The sequence below is a fragment of the Macadamia integrifolia genome, chromosome 11 (genome assembly GCF_013358625.1).
Source record: "Macadamia integrifolia cultivar HAES 741 chromosome 11, SCU_Mint_v3, whole genome shotgun sequence".
NCBI classification, from domain to species: Eukaryota; Viridiplantae; Streptophyta; class Magnoliopsida; order Proteales; family Proteaceae; genus Macadamia; species Macadamia integrifolia.
Window position 1 is genome coordinate 20,536,818 of NC_056567.1, and position 13,079 is coordinate 20,549,896.

A 13,079-nucleotide genomic window follows, 5' to 3' on the forward strand; every position below is an offset into this window, starting at 1 on the left:
AGGCTTAACAGGTTATTACAGGAGACTAATTGAGAACTTTGCCCAGATTTCTACCCCCATAACTCGGTTGACTAGAAAAGGAATCTAATTTCATTGGATTGAGGAGTGTGAACACAATTTCCAAGACTTGAAGAATTGACTGGTGACAGCTCCAGTCCTTTCCATTCCAAATGATATATCAGGTTTGGTGGTATATGGTGATGCATCCAAACAGGTTAGGATGTGTGTTGATGCAGAAGGGTAGGGTAATTGCTTATTGTGAGGGTAGCGGCCGGAGATGAGATATCTCTCTTTCCCTTTTGGGGGGAGAAAAGGGCTTCCATCGATTCCGTCCTCTCTCCTCTCTCTCTTTTTAGTGAAGGTCTATCATGTGTGCTTACCCTCTGAGCCCCGCACTGTCGTATCGCCGCTCGGAGATACGTGGAGGCCTATTTCACAAGTGTGTAAAGTTCATCTTTCGAGATGGGGGTTTGATGATGGTCCAATACGGGGATCGGGATCATGCAAAAAGGGTTTGGAGTTGCCACCTAGGATTATGGGCCTAGGACCCAGAGGTGGGCCCAATTCCTGAGAAAAGGGCCCAAAAATTGGTCTGGTCTAGAGATTTAGGGTAAGTGTCAAGTTGTAGAATTGGGAAGGTGTTAGGCACCTAATCTACCCGGTTCGACCAGTCTTCCTACTAGATGCTTAAGAACGAACATTTTCCATAATTATTACTATTCCATATGCATGGCTAAGTTATCACACATATATACATTGATTGAATTTAAACTACTATGTACATTAAAACAAAGTCTATATAAAGTCTACATGATGACAATTCAGTTGAGAAACTGTACCTGAACTTAACCACTATTTCGGATCAAGAGGGGTGGGCTCCTGATTAGTACAGGCTCGAACTGTCTTTTAGATTCTCCTGACTCAGGGGACGATGGTATTAACCTCCAACTTCTTTTCTTGAGAGATGTTAACTATGAACATATTTGGACAGAGTTCCTGATAGGAACGATTACTTTTGGATTTGGTTTCGGACAGAGCTTCGGCTAGGGAAGGCTATTTCTGGTCTTAGAATGAGATGGTGCTCTGACAGAGCTTCTGCTAGGGATAGGCTAGGGGAGAGCTAGGCTGAGGTGGTACTCTAGCAGAGCTTCCACTGGGAGCGACTATTTCTGGAAAGATTCCAAGGGCACTCGGACAAGGCTTCCGCTAGGAATGGCTATTTTTAGAAAGAATTGGATTAAAGGTCCCCAAAGCCCCGAAGAACACTTTGAAGATCCGAACAGAACTTTGGATCTTGACAAAGATCTCTTCATAGACCCGAGAATCCTCAAAAGGGGGTGTTTCTATTTTTGGTAAGGACCAAAAACACTTAAAGGGGGGAGGCTAAGAACATACTATTTTTGACAAAAATTGGATTGGGTTAAAAACTTAGATTGAAGATCTTCAATGTCTCGAAGAACACTTTAAAGATCCGAACAAGATTTCAGATCTTGACGAAGATCACTCTGAAGACCCAAAGAAAATCAAAGGGGGAGGGGAGGAGGAGAGAGGGCTTCAATACTATGGAGTGAGGTGGGGTTGTTTGGTGTGTAAAATCCAAAGGAGGGGGGTATTTATAGGATTTCTGGGCTAATGGGGAGGAGGGAGAATTTTTAACCAATGGACAAAAGAGGGTTTTTGGATTAAATTGGGTGAAGAGGGTTTTTATCCAATGGGTAAAAGGGGTTCTTGGACTAAAATGGATGAAGAGGGCTTTTTAACCAATGGGCAGAAGGGGGTTTTTTGCGAGAGAGAATTCTTAGCCAAAAGTGGGTTTTTGGTCTCAAATGGGTGAAGAGGAAATCTCTTCACCCACCGGGCCAATGGAATGGGTGTACAAGGCTGTGGCATTGAGTGTGCGGCACATGGGGTAGCATGGGTGTGCGGCACATGGCGCAAGGGGTAGCATGCATGTACAGGACATGGCTCATGAGGCAGCACACATATGGGCACCAGTAGCAGCTGTGCATGGTTACAGTAGGCAGGGACACAGGCTACAGCCATACATGCGCGCGGGCTGCAGTAAGGGGACGCATGGGCTACAACCAGTGGGGGTGCTGGCAGCAACCTGCGGCCACGTGAGCTACAGTTAGTGGGTGCACTAGGAGCATTGTGCAGGGGTGTGGGCTGGGTCGTACGGGGGCGCAGGCTAGGTCGTGCAGGGGGGGCTAGGTCATGCGGGGGCACGCGTGAGGCTATACGGGTTGGCCTGCTGGCCAGCATACGTAGCACCCGTGCGGGCTGGGCTAGCTATGCAGCAGGTAGCAGGTAGGGGCTACATAGTAGCCTGCACACAACATGCGTGCTGGCTGGCTTGCTGGCCAGGGTATGTGCAATCATGGATTTTTCTACCGATGATCAAGGGAGATCTGACGGTTTAATTTTGATGTGCCATATATCATCGGAATTGCATTTTCGAGATCTATCCATCTGTATGGTCATCTTGACCAGATTCCTTCATATATAAAATGTCAAAATTGGACCCTCTTCTCTCCTGCACGGGGTTTCAAAGGTTTTCAGGTAGGGGATGAATTTGGGGTATTTTGGTAGGTAGGGGATGAATTTTGGGGTATTTGGAGTAGGTAGGGGATTTTTCCAGGTTTCCAACAGACTTGCCAGTGTATACGGCATGCGTATGAAAAAATGTAGTTTTTTGGGGACGATTGTGGGAGATCCGATGGTTCGATTTTGATGTGTCATATATTATCGGAATTGTATTTCCAAGCACTATCCATCTGTATGGTCATCTTGACCAGATTCCTTCGTATATAAAAAGTTAAAATTGGACCCTCTTCTCTCTCGTGCGGGGGTTTCCAGGGTTTTTCTAGTCCATCATTATCTCTGTTGACTTAGAATTGGCAGCAGTCATTTTTGCTTTAAAAATTTTGGCGTCACTATTTGTATGGTCAAAAATGTGAGATCTATAGTGACCACAAAAGCCTTAAGTATCTCTTCACTCAGAAAGAATTGAATATGAGGCAAAGAAGATGGCTAGAATTACTAAAAGACTATGACTGCACCATTCATTACCATCCAGGGAAAGCCAATGTAGTAGCAGATGCTCTCATCAAGAAACATAAGGTTACTATATTAGCTGCACTTACTACAAAGTTGATTGAAGAGGCAAGAGAGTTGGGTTTATAGGTAATTGTGGAAGTGGAGACACCTGAAGATATGACACTTCCCACACTTACTATTAAACCATCCTTGTTTGAGCCGATCAAGGAAGCCCAACCTAAAGATGATATGTTGAGAAAAACTATAAATGCCATTAATAATGGAAGATAGAAGGATTTGAGATTTACAGTGAAAGATGGAACGTTGTGGTTCAATGACAGATTGTGTGTTCCAAGGGAAGAAAAGCTAATAGAGTTGATTTTGAGTGAAGCTCACAGTACTCCTTACTCTGTACATCGTGGAAGTATAAAATTGTATAGAGATCTGAAGAAAACATACTTGTGGCATGGTATGAAGACTGATGTAGCTGAGCATGTGGCAAAATGCATGAATTGTTAGCTGGTGAAAGCATTGAGATAGAGGCCACATGGGTTACTACAGCCTCTTCTCGTACCGGAGTAGAAATGGGAACATGTTACTATAGACTTTGTGACACGATTACCCAGAACCAGAAGAGGGAATGACACTATATGGGTAATTGTTGACAGGTTGACCAAGGTATCCCATTTTATTCCTATGAAGATATCTTACACCATGGAGAAGTTAGCACAACTGTACATTGATAACATAGTGAGATATCATGGTGTGCCTGTCAGTATTGCTTCGGATCGAGATTCCTACTTCACTTCTAAATTTTGGGAGAGTGTACAGAAGGCAATGGGAACTAGACTGAAATTTAGCATAGCATTTCATCCTTAGACAGATAGGCAGACAGAGAGAATAATCCAGACTTTAGAAGATATGCTAAGGGCTTGTGCTATAGATATGAGCCATAGTCGGGATTGTCACACCCCGTTCACACAGAATCGGACCGGTGACAGGGTTAACTCCGGTTAACCCAAACCTACCAGGATCATCTGATACAGTATCCAACCACAGCATACGCAACTAAGAAAATGTTCAACAGTTCAGCGGAAGACTTAAATTACCTATAAATGTCCCCATTATACTTGATACCCAAATTGTAGTACATAGTTAAGTACATGTGGGCCCGCAAGCATGATATTTACACAAAAAGAATACAATTTACATATCAAGTACACAAAAGGGATCATTAAAATAATCAAAAAGTAACCCTGTATGGAGTCACTGCTGTGGTCCCACAGCACAAGCCACGTAAGTGCAATTCGTGCCGTGCTCATAGTCCTCGGGGACCCACCAATCCTCCTCGGGGAATTCCACTGTGGGGCCAGACCCTTGATCCTCAGGTTGGTGACTTGCAAAATCGTCTAAAAGAGGTGCACACGTGGGATGAGCTCACTAGCTCAGTAAGTGAAAAGGAGGACCACACAACAGTCCACACAACAATCACAACCATATGCACTATATGCTATGCAATTCATTTTTAATCACATCCACCTAAACAACATTACTAAGTCTTGGGTTTAGTGCTACTACAACCACAGAGCGCATATACTCCGGGTACGAGCCACGAACTCCATCCCACGATACGCCCATAGGGCTGTCGGAGAAGGCCCACCGTGAGTAGTCAAAAAAGTAAAACATGCCGACCATCGGCTCTCAACATAAAAGTAAATGACAGAAAATAAAGGTGCTGACTCCAACAATTTAAAAGCAGTATGATTGGCCCTCTTGAATATACCACCGAGGTTGCCGACTGTCCTAATGACCAGCTGGGCGTATGTCTAACTGCCACAGTGACCCGACAATCACGACCACTGCTTCCCCCCAAATGGTAACCCAACACCTCAACCCCTGTTGGGAAGGGTCGTAGCACGGGAAGATGATAATCCTAAGCTGCATGCTCCTATATGACATAGTACGATTGCATAGTGCCACCACGTCCCATTCCATGGGCCACCAATGTACTCGTTTCTAAGCCGACTATGGCATCTAGTCTAATAATGCATTATGCACAAAGATGTCATCATTCATCACATTATGACATCATCATTTGACATTAAGAAAATAAACACAACACACATGTCATAATAATATGAGGATGCCTAAGCTAGATATAATTTGCATGATAACATGGCTAGTCTAGATACAATTTAATGAATGCCAAACAAGCCTTAAAATAAGGCCAAATGTCCTCTCCTCACTTACCTATAGTGTACAAAGACTCACGCCCGGTACGGGTGAGATCCGGTGCGAGAAGCGTAAGTTTTGGTGAACCTATCATAAGTGAATGGGGTTAGCATTTCATCACTTTGGGGTCAAAACTAATAAGATTTGATGACAAAATCATGTTTAGAATCCTAAAAGAAGGTCGCACGTCCGCTTTGGGTCCATTCGGACGTAAAAAACATGATGGGAGCCTCTCGGGTGGGTCGGACAGCCCACCTGTCTTGACCCACCGGTCATGTCTGGCAGGCAAGTCGGCCTGCCGGTAGGGGCCCACCGATGGAGGCCGAGGGCCTGCTAGGACCGACGGGCAAGTTGGCCCACCAGTCGGCCCACCGGTAGGGCCCGTCGGTTGGCCCCGAGGCCCTGTCCTCTCAGGTGGGTGCTCTTAGGCGGGCCATTTGGCCCACCGGTCTTGGCCCACCGGTCTTGGCGGAAAAATGCTATTTTCTCCGAAACCTTTCCAAACCCATTCTCCACACATTCAAGGTCTCATAAGATGGTTCTAACCTAGATCTAGGTTAGATTTAAGGAATGGAAGCCATCTTACCTTCTTTGCTCAGGAACTCTTTCAAAAACCCCAAAATCACTTCAAATCACCAATGCTCCTCCAACCATGGAAACACTTCTTCAAGTCCTTCAAAATCAACACATAAACCATCTATTTAAACCTTAGATTCATCATCTCAAGGGGAATCTACAAGACCTCAAGAAACTCTACCCAAATCAAGGGTTTTACTTGGGTTTGGTGAAAGTTTAAGAACATAGCCTTTGCTCACCTCTAAACGTAGATCTCGTGTTGGAGATCACTCTTCCGGCGTCAGAATGGGAAGATCAAACCTTGGCGCCGCTTAAATCCATTCCTTCTTCCTCTTCCTCCCCTTTCTCCTTCTTCGTTCTCTTTTCTCCCTCCTTTTCTCTCTCCTCTTTACTCTTTCCACCAAACACCCGAATGTCATAAATGAGAAAAGGGAAAAATCATAAATGCTATTTATACTTTCTAAAAACCATTAGTAACACATAGGTGGGTCACTCAGGTGGGCGGATGCGCCCACCTGTGACCACCCACCTGAGGGCTGAAAATTGACCAACAAGTGGAATTTTGATGGAATTCAACTCTCAGCACGAATCTCACTCTCGGCATAAGGTATATTATACGTATACGCTTTAGGATATGGCTACATACCTATTTTATCCGTACATGGCTTTATGATATGTGCATGTACATGGCTTGGGTACACCCGTCTCCTCTGGCACTGACTCGGACTTGTCCGACCAACCAGTGTTCAAAGTTACCCTTGCCATCATGGTCCATAAGGAACCCGCCTTAACCCTCTCCGGTTCAGGTCCTGCATGGTTAAACCGGGTCAACCGTGTAATTAGACTAGGTTTAAAAAGTAGGGTATCACATTTACACCCCCCCTTTCTAAAAATTTCATCCTCGAAATTGGCGTACCTGGTTGTTCAAAAAGATGAGGGTACTTGGCTTGGATTTCATCCTCTTTCTCCCAAGATGCTTCTTCAAGTGGATGATTAGCCCATCGCACCTTTACTAAAGAAATGGAGTGATTGTGAAGGGTTTTCACCTTTCGGTCCAAGATTTCAGCTGGCTGCTCTGTATAGGTCATATCAGCTTCTAGATATTCTGGTTCCACGAGTAATACATGAGATGGATCATGAACGTATCGCTTCAGTATGGATACATGAAATACGTTATGAGCATTCCCGAGTGAAGGTGGCAGAGAAAGCATGTAGGCTACTGAGCCGACCCGAGCTAAGATCTCAAATGGGCCAATGTATCTCGGGCTCAACTTACCCTTTCTATGGAATCTTTGCAACCCTTTTGTAGGAGAGATCTTGAGGAACACCTTTTCTCCTGCCTGAAACTCAATGTATTTCCTGCGGTTGTTTGCATAGCACTTTTGACGTGACTGAGCTGCTTTAATCCTTTCCCGAGTAACATTGACCTTGTCACAAGTCATTTGTATCATTTCAGGTCCTAACATTTGGCGTTCGCCTACCTCATTCCAATACAGAGGAGTCCTGCACTTCCTACCATACAATGCCTCATACGGAGCCATCCCAATTATAGCTTGGTAACTGTTGTTATAGGCAAACTCCATAAGGGGTATATATTCTTCCCAACTACCACACATTTCCATTACACATGCCCTGAGCATGTCTTCTTTGCTCCGACTAACCATCAGTCTGTGGGTGGAAAGCAGTACTCAAATTCAATTGTGATCCCAAGACATGCTGGAAGCTTTTCCAAAATCTGGAAGTGAACCTTGGGTCCCTATCTGACACAATGCTCACTGGCACTCCATGCAAGCGTACTATGTTATCCATATAAAGTTGTGCTAACCTGGCCATAGAGAACTTGGTCTTGATGGTATGAAGTGAGCAGTCTTAGTAAGCCGATCAACTATCACCCATATCGCATCCATCCCCTTAAGTGTACATGGTAGTCTGGTGACAAAGTCCATTGTAATCCTATCCCATTTCGAGTCTGGTACTGGGAGTGGTTGAAGAGTACCATAAGGTCGATGTCTCTCAGCTTTTACTTTCTGGCAAGTAAGACAAGTCGCTACATATAGGGCTATTGTGATTTTCATGCTTGGCCACCAGTAATTTTGTTTGAGGTCTTTATACATCTTTGTACTTCCTGGGTGAAGTTAGTACTCGGAGTTGTGTGCTTCTCGCACTATCTTGTCTTGTATATCCAAATCATCGGGTACACACAATCTGCCTCGAAACATCAATGCCCCATCACTGGCTAAAACAAAATCAAGGTCATTCATTGTTTGATCTTGAACCTTAACTCTGATCTGCTGCAATTCAGGATCCAAAGGTTGTTTCATTATCACCTCTTGCCTAATAGTCGAATGCACCTGTAGAGCTGCCAAGGATACAGTCAACCATTTAAGGTTTTCCGGTTGACGTTCAAGCTCTAAGGTTGCTCCTTCATATAAGAGAGCTTCATCCATTAGCGTCGCCTCTTGTATGAGTGGTGGGCTGACTACTATGCATGAGAGTGACACAGTCTATGCCTTCCGACTTAACGCATCTGCCACAACATTAGCCTTCCCAGGATGATACTGAATGTCACAGTCATAATCCTTCATGAGTTCGAGCCATCTCGTCTGCCTCATGTTCAAATCTCTTTGGGTGAAAAAGTACTTAAGGCTCTTGTGGTCACTGTATATCTCGCACTTCTCCCCATACACATAATGTTGCCAAATCTTAAGGGCAAAAATGACTGCGGCTAGTTCCAAGTCATGAGTGGGGTAGTTCTTCTCATATTCCTTTAGTTGTCGGGATGCATACGCTATCACTTTACCGCATTGCATGAGAACACAACCCAACCCAACCTTAGAAGCGCCAGTGTAGACTGTCATTCCACCTGCGCCTTCAGGGATGGTCAACTCAGGGGCCGACACCAATCTTTTCTTCAATTCCTGAAAACTCTTCTCACACTCCTCTACCCATTCAAATTTCACACCCTTTTTAGTTAACTTAGTCATTGGTGTTGAGATCTGAGCAAAGTTCTCAATGAAGCGCTGGTAGTACCCAGCCAAACCCAAGAAGCTTCTAATTTCAGTGACATTTTTAGGGCTTTCCCACTTTACTACTGCTTTCACCTTATCAGGATCCACCTCGATACCGGCCTTAGACACTACGTGTCCCAGGAATCCAACTTGCTCAAGCCAGAACTCACATTTACTGTATTTGGCAAACAATTGTTGTTCTCGCAGCCTCTGTAATACCATCCTCAAGTGTTGAGTGTGCTCCTCTTCTTTCTTAGAGTAGATCAAGATGTCATCAATAAAAAAAATTACCCATTTATCGAGGACATCGTGAAATACTCGATTCATTAAATCCATGAATGTTGTCGGTGCATTGGTTAAACCAAAAGGGCGCTATATCTTCAATTTTACACGTAAAGAGGTCCTATTTCTTTTCATGGTTGTGAAGAGGACGAAATTCTGAGCAAGATGGACATGTTCAATTAAAAGTACACATTTGTTTGGTCACCCGTACAAATGATTATTCTTTTCGGGCTAGAAAAAGAATAATGGATTAGAACTAAACCGAGATGCAGAACCAGCCCATTTGCAGTTGTCCCAGAGGTACAAGGAATATTTCAAATGCCAGTAAGGATCGATGGACCACATCCTTAAGTGATTGAAGATTCATTTTTTGTAACAACAACTACGTAGTGTAGTTGGTGAGCTATGGTGTGCAAAATTTCCTTGCTCACCAAGAGGTCTCAAGTTCGAATCTCATGGTTGTTTTTTTTTTTTAGAGAATTTTGTTGAAGATTTCCTGCTTTTCACTCACTTAAAGCACTAAGGGCAAGGAGGGGATTTTCACATCAAATTAGAATCAAGGAAAATCGTGGAAGGGCTCCTGTGTAAGAAGAGAAGAAAAAAAAAAGAAAAAAAAAAAAAAAGGGAGAAATAAAGATTATCCAAATCTTCTCTCTCCTCCACATCATCACCAAAAGATTGTCCAAATCACACAAAGCAAGAAGGAAAATCGTCCCTTAGAGGGAGAAAAAGAAGAGAAATAAATTAGAAAAAAAAAAAGGAAAGAAAATAAGCAAACAAATTATAGGAAATTTCTCAAAGTTTATTTCTCTCTTCTCTCTCCTCCACCTTAGCACTTTTGGTCTCAAAAGATCTCACAACCAATTGTGGGTTTTTCCCTTTTAGGAAAGAGAAATTTGTTTCCCTACCTCCCCATTCCCTATAAATACAACTCATGTAAGAGGAGGGGAGACAATTCATTCTTCTTCTAGTTTTTTTTTAGTTACTCTCTCTTTCTCTTGCTCTCTCTTTAGTTTTAGTTCTTCTTTATCTTTTCTTTAATCACTTTTGTAATAGCTTTTTTTACTTCAATTAATGCAAGCACTCTTTTATTTTTATTTAGCCCTTTTATGTTTATGATTTATGCAATTGAGTTGTAATTTTTTAAGTTATAGTTCTAGGCTTAGATCTAGGTGACAAGATCACGAGCCGTGGAGCAATTTTTTTTTCAAGATTTGTTTTCTCTAGTACTAGAAATTTCAGATTTGGTTTATTCTAGATCTGGTTTTTAGTACTAGTAGTATCTCAAATCGATCAAGTTTTCAGTTCAAGGGTTGAAGTTCAAGTAAGTAGGCTCCCTCAGTAGTCTTCTCTCCCCCTCTCATTCCCTCTTCTGACTACCCTTTCTTTCTTAATTTAAGATTTTATTTTCAGTCGTTACATTATTGCTATCCCTTTCCCCCAAGGGTCATGGCTAGTGTATGTGTTGGCTTTGCCCCTCCTAGTCATAGAACCATCAATTTATTGCTTTTATTTTAATTGTCTCCCTTTTCCTAAAGCCAAGTAGAGTAACCCTTGTAAGAGTGACTCTCTGGTCAAGTAGGGAAGCTCATATTATGATGCATCCCTTGGGCTAAGTAGAGAAACCTACTTGTGAGTCTCTCTCTAGTTTTCTCCCCTTTATTTTAATTTATTTTTATTTCAGCATTTTTTTCCTTTATTTTTTTTAATTGCGTGGGTTGTTTATTTTCAGTTATTTATTTATTTAATTTTAATTGCGTGGCTTGTGTCTTTAAATTCTTAGATGAAGAATGGTTAAGACGTTATTTTAGATACATATGTTTAGGACGGTAGTTATAATTAGATCACAACCATTAATCGGTTCACTTTCGCATTATCAAAAAAAATAAAAAAATAAAGTGGTTGTTCTCCCTGTGTTCGACTCGTAGCTACACTGATCCGTATGCTTGCGGTTACATTTTAAATCTCAAACAAGTTTTTGGCGCCGTTGCCGGGGAGACAGTTCCATGTTATTTTTCACTTTCTTTTGTGAGATCAGAGTGTTTTGTTTGCTTTGTTTTGTTTTTTCTTTTCTTTTATTGAATTCTTGAGATGAACAACTTGCAATAATAGTTGTATCAGTGGAGGTCGCCATGCCTCATAGTATGATAAAGATAGGTTTCGCCCTATAGCAGTACCTCAGGAATTGACCTGAGCAACCCCGGATCCCTGCCGGTAAGCTCCCAAAAAGCAAAAAAAAAAATAATAATAATAAAAAAATAAAAAAATAAATAAAAATTCATAAAAAAAAAGGTTTTTCTATCCATTCTTTTGTGCTTGTCTTACTTTAGTTGTGGGTAGTTTTCTGTTGCATGAATGTTAAGTGGGTACGTAATACTAAGAATAGGTTAGAAAGAAGAGATCTAACAATTAGTGATCCTATACGTTTGCTCTCTTTAAAACCCTTCAATATGGGAGACCAACAGCAAAACCCTTCACCTAAATCTCTGAAAGATAGGTTCTACCCTGCTAGAACAGCCCAACCTTCCTGCATAGTTTTACCACAAGCCCAGGGCAATAATTTTGAACTCAAATCTCAATACATCACTATGTTGCCCCACTTCTATGGGTTGACCTCTGAGGATGCATACCTACTTCTAAGGGAATTTGAAGAGGTATGTGTTCTAATTAAGATCCAACAGCTTTCTAATGATGCTGTTAAGCTTAGGTTTATCACTTTTGCATTGAAAGACCAAGCTAAGAAGTGGTTGTATGGGTTACCTACAAATTCCATAACCTCATGGGAACAGTTCACCGTTGTCTTCCTTAAGAAGTTTTTCCCAACTCACAAGACCAATAAGCTTAGAAGTGATATCCTTCAGTTTAGGCAAAAGTGTAGTGAGTCATTTTCCAAACTTATGGAGAGATTCAAGGATCTACTCCAAGAATGCCCTCACCATGGCCTAGACCTATGGCATTTATGTCAAATAATTTATGAGGGTATTGATTACCCAAATAAACAAATGATAGAGTCTATGTGCCCTAAGGGATTCACATCCTTTACAGATGAAGGAAAGGCATGGGAATTCTTACTTGACTTAGCTGACAAAACCCGTGAGTGGGAATCAACCCAAGAGAGTGAAAGAACCATAGGAGAAAAAGGATATTTTATGGATAGGATAGTAGCCAAGGAAGCCCATTTGGATAACCTAATCAAGAGAATTGAGGCTATTGTTCTTAGAGAACCATCATCAGTCAATTTGGTTAAGATTTGTGCTTGGTGCCAGTCCCCTGGACATCTACTAGAAGAATGCCCCAACACCTTTGGGGGCACTTCTAATGATAGTGTTAATGCCTTATACCAGGATAATCCATATAGTAATACCTACAATCCAGGATGGAGAAATCACCCAAATTTCTCTTGGAATCAGGGCAACCAAGCAGGGCCTTCCAATTTCCATAATCAAGGTCAACCTGGACTCCAAAGGCCTCCCTTTGCACAACAATCTTTTTCTCAAAATACTTTTCCTAGGTCAAATGTAGGACCTCAGGCTAGTTTTCCTAGGGCCCCTCTCCTATCATCTTATCAGCAACCCCCTGGGTTTACCAACACTGGAGAGGCAAGTAGAATAAGTGACTTGGAAAAAAATATGGCCCTCCTCATGACAAGCCATCAAAATCTTACGAGAGAACTCACTCAAGTTGTCTTAATTATGCGTGAGAGGGAGAAAGGAACTTTACCCAGTCAACCAGAGCCTAACCCTAGGCATCATCAGCCTGTTAGTTCACAAACATCAACTAATGCACCACTGAATATAGTACAAGGTCAGACCCAACAAGGGCTCTCTAACCAATGTAATATTGTTTCTACCCTTAGGAGTGGTAGAGTGTACCTACAAAGCATTCCTAAATCTTCCTCATCTATTACTCATGTTTACTCTCCTTCAGTTGAGGACACAAGTGTGC

At 42.3% G+C, this 13,079-nt stretch overlaps 1 non-coding gene across 1 annotated transcript; it reads right to left on the minus strand.

Moving 5' to 3' along the window:
* Positions 1–11,971: 11,971 nt before the first annotated feature.
* On the minus strand, positions 11,972–12,078 carry LOC122094499. The gene has a single exon (XR_006144815.1). It is a non-coding gene; the product is annotated as a small nucleolar RNA R71 (small nucleolar RNA).
* Between the last annotated feature and the right edge of the window lie 1,001 nt (positions 12,079–13,079).